This window comes from Zonotrichia leucophrys, chromosome Z, assembly GCF_028769735.1.
Source record: "Zonotrichia leucophrys gambelii isolate GWCS_2022_RI chromosome Z, RI_Zleu_2.0, whole genome shotgun sequence".
Lineage (NCBI taxonomy): Eukaryota > Metazoa > Chordata > Aves > Passeriformes > Passerellidae > Zonotrichia > Zonotrichia leucophrys.
Genome location: NC_088200.1, coordinates 29,742,255 through 29,754,886, shown reverse-complemented (window position 1 = coordinate 29,754,886; position 12,632 = coordinate 29,742,255).

Genomic DNA, 12,632 nt, shown 5'->3' with positions numbered 1-12,632 from the left:
CCGCGCGCTCGCCTCGTTCCCTCAAAATGGCGCCGCTCCGCGCCGCAGTGCTCCCTACGCGCACGCGCAACCTCCGCGAGAGCCCCCGCGCGGGAGCCTGGGGAGGAGCGGGCGGTGCTCCCGATACCGCCCCCGCCGTGACGTCACGGGAACTATCCCGAAGGTTTCGCGCGGGACGGGGAATCCCCAGAGCGCGCCCCGCCCTCGCGGCGGGAGTCCTCGGCGCCGCCGTCACTAACCGTGCCGCGGCCTCGCCTGCGCATGTGCAACGAGCCGCTGAGGCCGAGAGCTGAGAGCTGGGCCGGCCGGGGCGGGTGCTGCGGAACCCCGGCTGGAGGCCCGTAGGCCGCGTTCACCCAGCGCGGCCCTGGATCAGCCCGGTGTGTGCCGGAGAGATCCCCGCCGGGAGGAGGCGAGGGCCGCGGGCCCCGGGCAGCGCAGGTCCCTTCCCGTGCCCGCTGCCGCGGACAGAGCGGGCTCCGCAGCGCCGGGTGCCGCCCGCACCCGCAGCGCGGCTTAATCGCGGTGCCAGAGGAGCCTGAGGCCGGTAAAAACCAATAACCACGGATTAATAAAACAAAATATCTGAATCTTCGCTAAATCGACGCTTCGGTGTTCCAGCGCACGAGTGAAGTATCCTGGAGGTTCGCATGGTTATTCCGAGTGTGCAGTTTTGAGAGAAAATGATGGGAGGATTCTTACTGCCTGGGATCTAAAGGCCTAAATCACCGTTTTGCAATTTTGAAATCCTTTTACCAACGCAATCAAAATTGTTTTTTCAATTAACTAGGTAAAAAAGTAAATTTACAAAAGTAATATTTTGATATAATTAGAAAGAACGCTCATCGTTTGTAGCACCTGCATTTGGTTGTGGGTTTTCTTTGAAAGTTTCCTCCACAAGTTTTAAGTTATTGTAGAAACTGAGATTATGCACTCACTTTTGACAAACATTATCTCAAACTGTAGGATTCACTTTTAAATGCATTTTACGGCATGTATGTGGCCAATGTAAATTAGTTTTCGTAACTTGATAAAAATCACTAGAAAGCAACAATTACCAGAAACTTGACTAAACAATTACCAGACTAACAGCAAACAAACTAAGCAACAATTACTAGAAACTAAAAATCAACAACTGAGAACATAAAGTAGAAAAAGGACATGATAATTTCATCTTTAAACTGACAGAAGCTCTGAAACAATTCAGAAGCTCTGAAACATTAATCTTCAGCTCAACTCTAAATATTTAAAGCCCAGTTCCAATTTCTAACACCAGCAGTGTTTTTCTAGGTTCAAGAATTCAAGATTCATCACAGTTTTGAGTGCAGTGAAACCTCCTTTCTCTTCATCCTTGAAGTTGTTTGTCCTGTTTGCCTGTGCTGCAAAGTTATTAGCAAAGCCTGATGCCAAACCTGAAGCTGTGAGCAGGAAAGGCAGGGCAGTGCTCTGCCCCCTGGCCCAGCTATGAACCAACAACCCAGGTTTTGGTGAACCTCGCACCACTGGCCTCAGTCCATCAATGCAGCCTGTCCAGATCCCTCCCTTCCTGCCCTCCAGCAGACCAACACTCACACCCAACTTGGTGTTGTCTGCAACACTGAGGATACACACTCAATCCCCTCATCCAGATCATTGATAAAGATTTTAAACAGAAATGCCCCCAGTGCTGAGCCCTGGGGAGCCCCGCTGATGGGCGGCCACCAGCTGGATGTAACTCCACTCACCATCACTCTCTGGGCCAGCCATCCAGGCAGGTTTTACCCAGTGAACAAAGCACTTGTCCGAGCCATGGGCTGCCAGCTTTTCCAGGAGAATGGCATTGGAGACAGTATCAAAGGCTTACTAAAGTCTAAGTAGACAACATCCACAGCCTTTTCTTCATCCGCCAAGCAAGTCACCTGTTCATAGAAGGAGATCAGGTTGGCCGAGCAGGATCTACTTTTTCCCACCACACTGGGTGGGCCTGATCCCTTGGCTGCCCTGCACATGCCATGTGATTGCACGGTAGCACTCAAGATGATCTGTCCCATAACGTCAGGCCTGTAGCTCCCCAGAACCTCCCTGCAAGCCTTCTTGTAGATAGGTGTCACATTGGCCAATCTCCGCTCAAGTCACCTGGGGCCTCCCAGGTTAGCCAGGTCCATTGGTAAATGAGGGAGAGTAAGCTTTTCCACTGGCTCCTCAGTATCCTTGGGTGGATTCCATCTGGCCCTCTACACTTTTGATGTCTAAGCAGCTCAGTAGGTCACTAACTGAATTCTCCTGGAGAGAGGCTCACTTCTGCTCCTTGTCCTTGTCTACCAGCTCAGAGGGCCTTGATAACAGCTGTCTTCTTGTTGAAGGTTGACCCAAAGCAGGCATTAATTACCTCAGCTTTTTTCTCATCTTTAGGTACAATGTTTCCTTCTGCGTCCAATAAGGTATGGAAATTTTCCTTAGTCCTCCTTCTGCTGTTATTTTTTTATAAGAACCCTTTAATTATCTTGCGCAGGAGTGGCTAGATTGAGTTCCAGCTCAGCTTTTGCCTTTCTAACTTTCAGCCTACATGACCTAATACACTTGTACACCTCTTCCTTGTACATTCCTGAGTTGCCTTCTTCCAAAGGTCATAAAATCTCCTTTTTAGCTTGAGTTCCAGGAAAAGCCCCCTATACAGCCAGGCCAGTCTTCTTTCTCCCTGCCCCCTCCAGCTCATCTTTTGGCAAATAGGGATGAGCTGCCCTTGAGGCTTTAAGATTTCCTTCTTAAAGTATGTTCAGCCTTATTGGATCTCTTTGTTATTGAGGATTGTTTCCCAAGGGACTCTCTGAACCATTGTCCTGAAATGGCCAAAGTCTGCCCTCTGGTAGGCCAAGGCAGAAGTTTAGCTGATGCCCTCTCTTCCTTCACCAGGGATTGAAAGCTGCCATTTTGTGGTCACTATCCCCAAGACAGCCTCTGACCACCACATCACCCCCAGTCCTTCTCTATTCACAAACAGTGGGTCAAGTGAGGTCTTCCCTCACACCATCTCTATGGGGAAATTGGGTTCCACATGGTCCAGGAACCTCCTAGAATGCCTCTTCTCTGCTGTGCTGAGTTTCCAGCAGAGATTCAGTAAGTTAAAGCAAAGTCTCCCACAATAACAAGGGCCAGGATCTGGTTAGGTGGTCTTGAACTGGCTACCACCAGGATATCTGCCTTGTTGGCCATCCCCTTGATTCCTACTCATGGGGACTCAAACTTATGACATCACTATCCTTGAGCTCTAACAGTTGAAACACTCTCTACTGTACAAAGACACCCCATTTCCTCACCAAATGAGATGAAGTACGAGACCAAAAATGTATTTTGGCAGGCACTTGAAATGTGCTTTCATTTATAGTAGTGGAATATAAGATACTTACATGAGTAGAGTACACACTCAGATTGTTAATTGAGGAAATACTATGGAAAAGTATAGAAACATAATTAATTTCCTGCTATTACACATATTTCCTGCTATTACACATTCCTGTGTCACTCCAGAAGACATATAAAGCACTTCACCTTTTCTTAAAAATCCAGTGTGCCCAATATACAACCAATCCAAACCAAAAGATCAGACAGAAAGCCAAAATAAAAATTTCTATGTAAGAGGCTGAAATCTGATTTATACAGATTTGATCCAGAAAGCTTCTGATGCAGGGAGCCGAATATTTAAAACTTAGAAAGCAAATGGTCACCTAATGTTAATAATAAAACCCCCAATTCTAATGTATGTTTCTCTCAGCAAATGATTATTTGTATAATTAGTTCCTAAACACAGTGAGAGTTCCTCAATAGAAACAGTTCTAATGAAACATCCTTACTGCAAAGTGTTAAATATCTTTCAGCTGCATGTTCACTTATCTTTTAAGAAGCAAAATTAAAAGAATGGAAGTAGTATAAAAAAGTGCACAACATCTAGTCATTTTCATTTGCAATAACATGGTGAACACTAGGGCTTGTCTATTTTTATGTATTACACCTTCAAGATAGGAAATGTGAGGTGATTTTACCAATTTATTCCAGATTTCAGTGGCTCTGTCTACATAAATAAGACAATAGGATTTGACTGTATTAAATAATTGGCTGTTATTATTTGCATTCTATTATGTATACCCTCTAGTTATTTGATTTTGCAAGAGTTCTGAACATCTCTGCATCCAATGCATTTAATATAATAAGCAAGTACAAGACAGGTCTGGAAATTAAAACATAAGTGCTTATCGAGTCCCTAATTTCTGAAGAACTTTTATATTAAAATTACCACTGACTTTGACAGGAGCAGAATTTTGGGCAAAGACTTCAATAAAGCTGTAGTTAACAGTCCATATTTTGAAGTAATACCTTAGTATTAATTTTGAATTATATAAATGAGACCTATATTATTGAAATAAATTTATCATTTTACCTCTCTCAACATGTCTGTTCCTATCTCAATAATAATCAGTATCTTGGTGACACTAGTGAAAAGCCAGGATGAAAACGGGGAGGCCATGCTTTTCTTTATGCTAATTAGAGATAGAAACTCTTTTAGAACCAGGCTTTTAAAACAGCAGCTTCGATCTTTCAAGTTTTTCATACATATTGTAATTGAAAATAGTCTGACTAGTAGTTTTTTTCCTCTTCAACAGTAAAAGCACCCATCTCCAATAACACATTCCATAAACACTGGGCAGTATGAAGCTAAGGGCTATTTGAAGCCAATTGAATGGTTTATCTCCATTAAGTAGTATTCATTCCTCATTATGAGAGATAATAAATAGAGGTTAAGAGGGTGCAACTGTTCTTCAAACATGTCCCAGGTGACACATTGCCTACATTACATTTCTTCTGTTGAAGGACAAAGTCATGGTATACATCTTCTCCACAATATTACACTGAATTCTAAATGTACCCAACTTCTGCCACCTATGAAGTAACATCAAGTGAATATTCACTGTTCTAAATTTTAAAAGAACCCTGAAAATAGTAACTGTTAATGACAAGAAAGTGTTTAGATAAAGAAGGAATTATGTTGAAGGAATTATGAACTAAACATTCAATACCAAGTGACTAATTGAATGCTTCTCTCTACCCTACTCTTTTCTCTATAAAGTGAAATTTTTGTGTTTTTCCTAAAATTAGCCTTGCTAACTTGTGAACATAGAGCATATTAAATTTGAAATAAAGAGACTAGATAACTGGCATGATATCAGGATCTTGCACATTCCTAAATATAAGAAGATCTCAGTTTAATGCCGTTTCATTTCATAGCAAATTTTATTTGCTTTAGCCCTTTATTCTTTACAAAATCTGTATTGGCAACAACTTGTGCCAATTTTTTAATTACTAGATTAATTTAGAAACTGCATATCCAAGTGGAGTGAAGAAAACTGTTTTTGTAAGGATTTTCTACAACTTTTGCCCATCAATGTGCACAGTATAAAGTTCTTGGAAAGCATGTGTATCTTTGTGAACTCTTTGAAAGACAGTGATGATACTTGCTGTGAACATGTACATTTAGGGTACTGAGGGAGCTGGCAGAAGAGGTTGCTAAGCCATCCTCCATCACTTATCATCAATCCTGGCTAACTGGGGGGGTTCATAAGAAGGGCCAGAAGGAGGATCCAGGGAACTAAAGGCCTCTCAGCCTGACCTTGGGGCCCAGCAATGTCACAGAGGTGATCATCTAAAGTGTCATCATACAGCACACACAGGACAGCCAAGGGATCAGACCCAGCCAGCATGGGTCTAGAGAAGGCAGGTCCTGCCTGAGCAACACCAAGTTGGGGGGTGTTCAGGAAATTACTGGAATAGAACCTTGGTCTAATTGTCAAGGTGGTGATCAAAGGTTCTATCCTATGATCTCAGAGGTTTTTTCCAGCATAAAGGATTCTGGGATTCTGTAATTATTACAAATTGGCTCAAAAGAAATAGGCAAAATACCCTCAAAACACAAGTACCAAGCCTCCTCTTTAGGAAATACTTCCCCCCCTATTCTCCCAAAACAAAGATATCTTACTACACTATAGCAATGTTGCCAGAAAGGCTAATAGCATATCTTTAATAAGTAAAGACAAGTTTCTTGAAAATATTGTTTTGAATTTTAATGGCTATTGTGTATGCATTTAAAATACTTTGAGAGACACTGAAAAACACAATAGGTTTTTTCGTTCATAATGTGTGACACATCTGCCAGTGTTATAAAATCAAAACTAGCAATGTGCAATACCAAGGACAAACTGTTCCTTACTAGGCTGTCAATTGTTTATAGTTGAATGGCATACCTACCTTTTCATTAAAAACTTCCTCCTTGACCAACAGTAGGGCATACAGAGGAGATACTTGATTGTCTGTTTTTCTTTGCATAGTTGAGAAACAGCTGTATTCAGTTATATTGCAAGGGCAGACCCATTTCAGCATAAAGGCGATCAGAAAGATGCTTTCTCTAAGCAAGAAGACCTTCCTGGGAACGCTGTGCCTTTAACAGAGCATAGGGCTCATTTCCTTCACACTAGGGTTATCCATCCCAGAGGTGTTAAAATCTAAGGAGGGCTGAAGGTTGCAGCCTCAGGTAGATCCCTGTTAGGAAGCCTTCCTTAGATGACCTCTGTAAAAATCTCCTAAACTGAAGTATGCACATTATACCACCTCTTGTGCACATCTCTTGTGCAATTAACAGTGCTGTAATTATTTACATGTGTAAGTCATATATCTGTAAGTCTAGATAAAACATCTCGCTATAAATCTTTTCGTTTTTGTAAGCTTCACCAAAAGTAAGGTGCTTTGCTCATTACTAAAATTAAATTGCTTATTGTTATTTTTTGCTATTTTAACTTTTTTAATTGTTATTACTAAATACTTTCCATAGCCAAGGACATTTCAGTGTCCTGTGCTCTGCATTGCTCAGGTGCCTCAGAGGCTGGGGGAGCAAGGCCAGGAGAGCTGACCCGACCTGGCCAAAGGGATGTGCCATACACAGAGCAGCATGGCCAGGATGGAGCTGGGGGAGCTGGCTGGGAGATACTGATAGCTGCTGCAGGATGACAGGCTGGACTTCTGTCAGTGGGTAAAAAGCAACTCCATTTAAGCATCTCTTGCCTTTCTGGGGTTTTATTCCTATCTCTGTTTCATTATTATTGTTGTTGATAACGTTGATGATTATTGCTATCATTATAATTTGTATTATTATATTTTGTTTCAATTACTAAACTGTGCTTATCTCCAGCTACAAGTTTACTTTTTTTCCCTGACTTTTCTCTCTACCTGGGGAAAATGAGCAGGCAGTTGCACAGTATTTAGATGACAACTGAGTTAAGCCATTACAAACAACTAGGAGAGATTTTAAACTTTCTCTGCACATCCACTCTTTGTTGAAATAAAAGCCTCAAATAGATGGCATCTGCACAGCAAGAAATGTGATTAGGAGTAGTAAGCCATATGCCTAATACACAGATGGGGTTCCTTTCGTCCTCCCCTCCAAAAGCTCAAAGAATATAGATTGTGCGAGATGGTGCTTTGTATTTTTATATGTCTTTTCCAACAGGTTGAACACTGCTGTGACACGGCCATCCTTGACATCAAACTATTAGGATGGTTCCTATGTGTTTCATGACCAGCAGCCTTCCTCTTCATTACCCTTCAGGTTACTGAATTCAACTGTCCACCTACAATAGCTGGTCTCTGACAGAAGTAGAGGTTTTGGCTGCAGAGATATGTGCAGGTGTGCGCATAAATTCTGTGTTCTGGACAGAAGTTCTGTGCTTATTGGTGGTTTTATTGTCAAGCAAACATCCCTGAGCATATTTAATTTACTAGCACAGATGCAGCCAAAAAAAGGTCTAAGACCAGCTCCATTTCCTGAACAAGTAGGCTTTGCTTTTTTTTTCCTTATGCCTACAGAAAGGGCTATTTGAGGCCATTACTCTAGGGTTTTGGGCAATAGTTTGCAGGAAGAGTGTGGACTGAAGTAAGAAAGTAGCATCATATCCACACCACCGAGACACAAACTAAGATTACAAACATGTTTTTGGTAATCTCTGATCATCATGTGTCTTTGTTCATGACAGCACACACTAAAAGTGCAGGAAGCAAAAGACTAAATTTTACCCCTCTTTAGGAGTGAAGGAAACAAAAAGCCACAGATCAAGAGATTTTTTTTCTAGAGCTTCTGCCCTCTTTGTCTTAAAATTCCCCATCTATAACTGCTCATTTCATTGCATTGTTGGCGATTTTCTTTTGGGTTTTTTTTTGTTTCTTGCTTTTTATAATTAATTTTAGTTGATTCTACTTTCTTTACTGTTTCAATTAATTGAAACAATTTTTGTGTGAGATTAAATCACATGATAAAATATAACCAAAACATATATAATGTATCATCCTCCATTACATCATAAAGTGCAGTTTAGGCAGATTTTTGTCCCATCTTCTTGATTCCAGTTCAAAAGACACCTTGAAATGTGGTGCAATGACATCCCTGCTCCTTTCCATTTCTATTAAAAACAATTCTAGCCCAGTAATTCACCATCCTCACTCTCTATCTTGATCTGCACTGAGTAAAAATCACTGGGAGGTTGTCACAGACATCTTTTTATGAAAATCCTTTTCTTAGGATTTATTCCTGCTGAGAAGCTGAGAGCTTTCAGAAACAAATTATAAACAATGGTTATCTGCTGCTGTGGAATGCAACAGGTGCATCTGTGATTGGCCCATCTTGGATGTTTGCAATTAATGGCCAACCACAGCCCAGTTAGCTTGGACTCTGTCTGAGACACAGACCCTTGTTATTCATTCCTTTCCTTTCTATTCTTAGCTTAGCTAGCCTTCTGAGATGAAGCTTTTCCTTCCAATCTTTAGTATAGTAATAATGCAATATCTATATCATAAAATAATAAATCAAGCCTTCTGAACATGGAGTCAACATTCTCGTCTCTTCCCTCATCCAAGAACCCCTGTGACCACTGACACAGTGTTGGAGATTTTTTCAGAAATGGCTTGGAAGGCAGCTGTGGGGGACAGGTTCTCACAGCCTGTTTCTGTAAACAGCAGAGGTTCTCAGGTTGTTTTTAATTACAAGTAAAAGTGACAAACATGAAGGCCTTGAGAACCTTGCATATCAGAGTTCTCAGGCAGCTTTCTCATAACAAGTAGATATTCTATCTTTGGCTGTTTTGGGAAAGCAAAAATAATTTTGAGAACCCAAATCTTGGTATTGGAAACATAAGGAGGAGTTGGTTTGTTATCTCTGACCTATTGTGAGCTCGGGTTTGCAATATGCATGAAGTGAATTAACATGGTTATAAAAAGTGATGGATTGATGAATAAACCGGAGTTGATGCTGATCAATGAAAGGTGGGTCTTCTCCCTCCATCTTCAATATCGCAGGAGGTAAAATATCTTGTAACAGCATAGAATACAAGTGCATTATAGATATTACAATTCAAACCCCACTGTGACACAGGATCAAAGCAGCTCTTTCCAACTTTCAAGATCCAGATTTTTTATTTTTCTTTATGTTAAGTATTGGAATGTGCAAATATTTGTATGTTTTTCTGTATAGCTACAATTTCCAAGCGCAAAACTAAATCTCAATGAAAATTCTTTTTGCTGTTATGCTTTAGAATCCAGTAATTTTTATTTTCCTTGCAGCCCCCTGTCCACAGCTCTGAGCAGTAGCTTCTCCAGAATACTTGCTACACCTTATATGACAGCTCTGGAATATACATCATGACCTGCTGTGATAGAGCTCTGAGCTCATATTATTTTTTCAAAGAATACTGAATTATAATTTAAAAACTCAGTTCTTAATCTTATAAAGTATTTTAAGTAGCAAATTAACAATAGAGTTTTCTGTAAAATTGCACACCATTTAAAAGCTTAATCATGTTAAACAGTCAAAGGACTCTGGAGTAATCTACTTCAGGAATTAGGAAACAGGTACTTGCATACAAATTGGAGAGCATTCCTATTAATAAAGTGTATATAGTACCAACTATGTACTTTCCTAAATTGAGATTTTTTTCCTGCTGCATTTTCTGTGCAATTTTATTGATAAGATGAACAAGCCTGTGTATATGTTACACATTCCGAGTCCATGAAAAGCTGTGTGCCTTACCCAACCTGAGGCTCAAGAGCATAGGGAACTGGATTTGTATTTAGAGGGAACAAAACTTAGAAAGGCTAAGCAGCATTCGTGGGCGATAATGGCATTCTGGATCAGTCAGAGGTGGAAAAGATTACATCTGCTTTCTTAATTTTTAACTGGAAAGGGTCGACTCTTTCTTCTTAATGCCCAGCGTGCCCTGACATAGCTCATCTGTCTGTTACTGACCATTTTAATCAGGTAACTTCAAGAAACACGAAGGCTGATCAGAGGACAGAAGTTGAAGTACTGATGAAGCTGCCAGTGACTGTGATAACTTTCATAAAATACTTGTTTCTGCAAAGACTTGTGTGATTTTTATGTTGTCAGCATTCTACCCCAGGTACAATGAGGGCAGTATGACTACATTGTAGCTGCTGTGTAGTTTGAAGGCATACAAACAGCTTGAGTCCTGGAATTACATTAGACTCAGCTGTGCAGCATGACACAATTTCATTTACTCTGTTTCTCAGAGCAACAGGTCTCAGAAGAATGAGTTGAGCATTGTAGAATTCTCCTATTCAGGTACCTAAACTAGCTTGAGATCTCTCCACTGTCTCCAAACTGAACTTAGGATGCATCCAAAGCAGCCATTCATTTTGTGTACAGCCTCGAGCCTCCCCAATGCCCATGTGGGACACAGCCTGGGCACTGCTGCCTGTGAGTGTTGCTGTGACACACACCGCCCCTGCAGCAGAGCAACATTCAATATACCAAGTATGGCCATTGAAATTTGACCAGAAGCAGGAACTTGTGAATCCAAAATTAAAAGCATCAGTCTTTACAACCTGGGATGAAAGAATCAAAATAAAGACAGCCCAAGCCAACTTTATGTGTAGAAGGACAAAAAATGCTTCTAAGAGAACAGGTAGAGTATGGCCAGCAGGTCAAGAGAGGTTGATCCTCTCCCTCTACTTGACCCTAGTGAGGCCACATCTGGAGTACAGTATCCAGTTCTGGGCTCCTCAGTACAAAAAAGACAAGGAGTACCAGAGAGTGTCCAGTGAACAGGAGCAAAGATGATGGGACTGGAGCATCTCTGATAAATGAATGTGATTCATGCTAACAATTGTAACTATATCAGTATTTTAGAAAATATTCGTTAAAAGTAATAGAGGAAAAGTGTAATTAGTGTCACAAAACAGATGTTTTCAGATGTTCATGACAAAATAGGATGCAGGATGTAGTTTGAGACAAATAACATCCCAAAACAGAATGGGCCTCAGGATAATTAGAGAGTCTTACCTTGAAACGGACAAAATTGAAATTATTCCAGGTATTTATAAAACATTAAGGCTTATTTTTGGAATATAATGCTGGCTTCCATAGCACAAGACTTGGGGCACATATGGGGTTGTTCAAAGGACAGTGACAATTATGAGAAGCCTTCATTGTCAAATGAAGGCCCCTTAGAAACAAGCGGAGCATGCGCTATGCAGTATAGTGGCATAGATTTCAAAAATAGGAGATTTACGGGAAAATATTGGTGAATATGTATTAGCATACAGTATATAAGTTGTGTTTGGATCCTTTTGCCTTTTGTATGTGAGGCAGGGTGGGAAGCCCTCGCTATACCGCGATAGATTGGTTTTGCTTATGCTTTATCTGAACCACTGCCAAATTATTTTGAACCTGCTTGATTATATTTGATTGCATTATTTTATATAAAATTGCTGCTCAATTAAAATTGCTGCCAAATTCTAGACATATAGGGACCTCATTCATAACACCTCTAATGAGGAGAGACTACAGAACCTAGGCCTGTTTAGTCTAGAGAAGACTGAGAGGAGATCTCATTGATGTGTATAAATATCTCAAAGGCATATTTGAGATATTTATAGGATGGTGTCAATAGGATGGTGCCAGACTCTTTTCAGTGGTGCCCATCAACAGCACAAGACATAATGACCATATATTAAAATTAAAAAAAGTTCCACCTAAACATGAGGAAGAACTTTACATCGAGAGTGGCAGCGCACGGGAACAGGCTGCCCAGGGAAGCCAAGGAGTCTCCCCCTCTTGAGACATTGAACGCCCACCCTGTGGCAGGGGTTTGGACCAGGGAATCTCCTGAGGTCCCTTCCAGGTCTGACAATGCCGTGATTGTGTAAAAAGGAGTAGATATAACTTACACATAACAGACATGGCAGGTTTTAGATAAAAACACTGCAAAGGAAATTTTACTTTCTCGGTTTGTAAGAGCAGACAACGCACGCGAGAAAGGCTGAAGGCTTTGGAGTTCTGCTTCGTCTTCCTGACACTTATGGCGTGGGAGTCAGCGTGACGCCAGCTCTCCTGCACACCAGCACGCGGTACCGAGGTGACACGGCCGGGTCCTCTCCCGGCCCGGGCTGTCGGAGTCACCCGGCTCTGGCGGCCCCCGAGCGCTCCGCTGGCTGTCCCCGCTGCCGCTCCGCCGCCGGGGCGGGCGCCCTCTCCGGGCGGGGCCGGGCTGGGGCGGGCCGAGCGCCTTCGCCGGCCGGGGCGGCGCCGCCAGAGGAGGGTC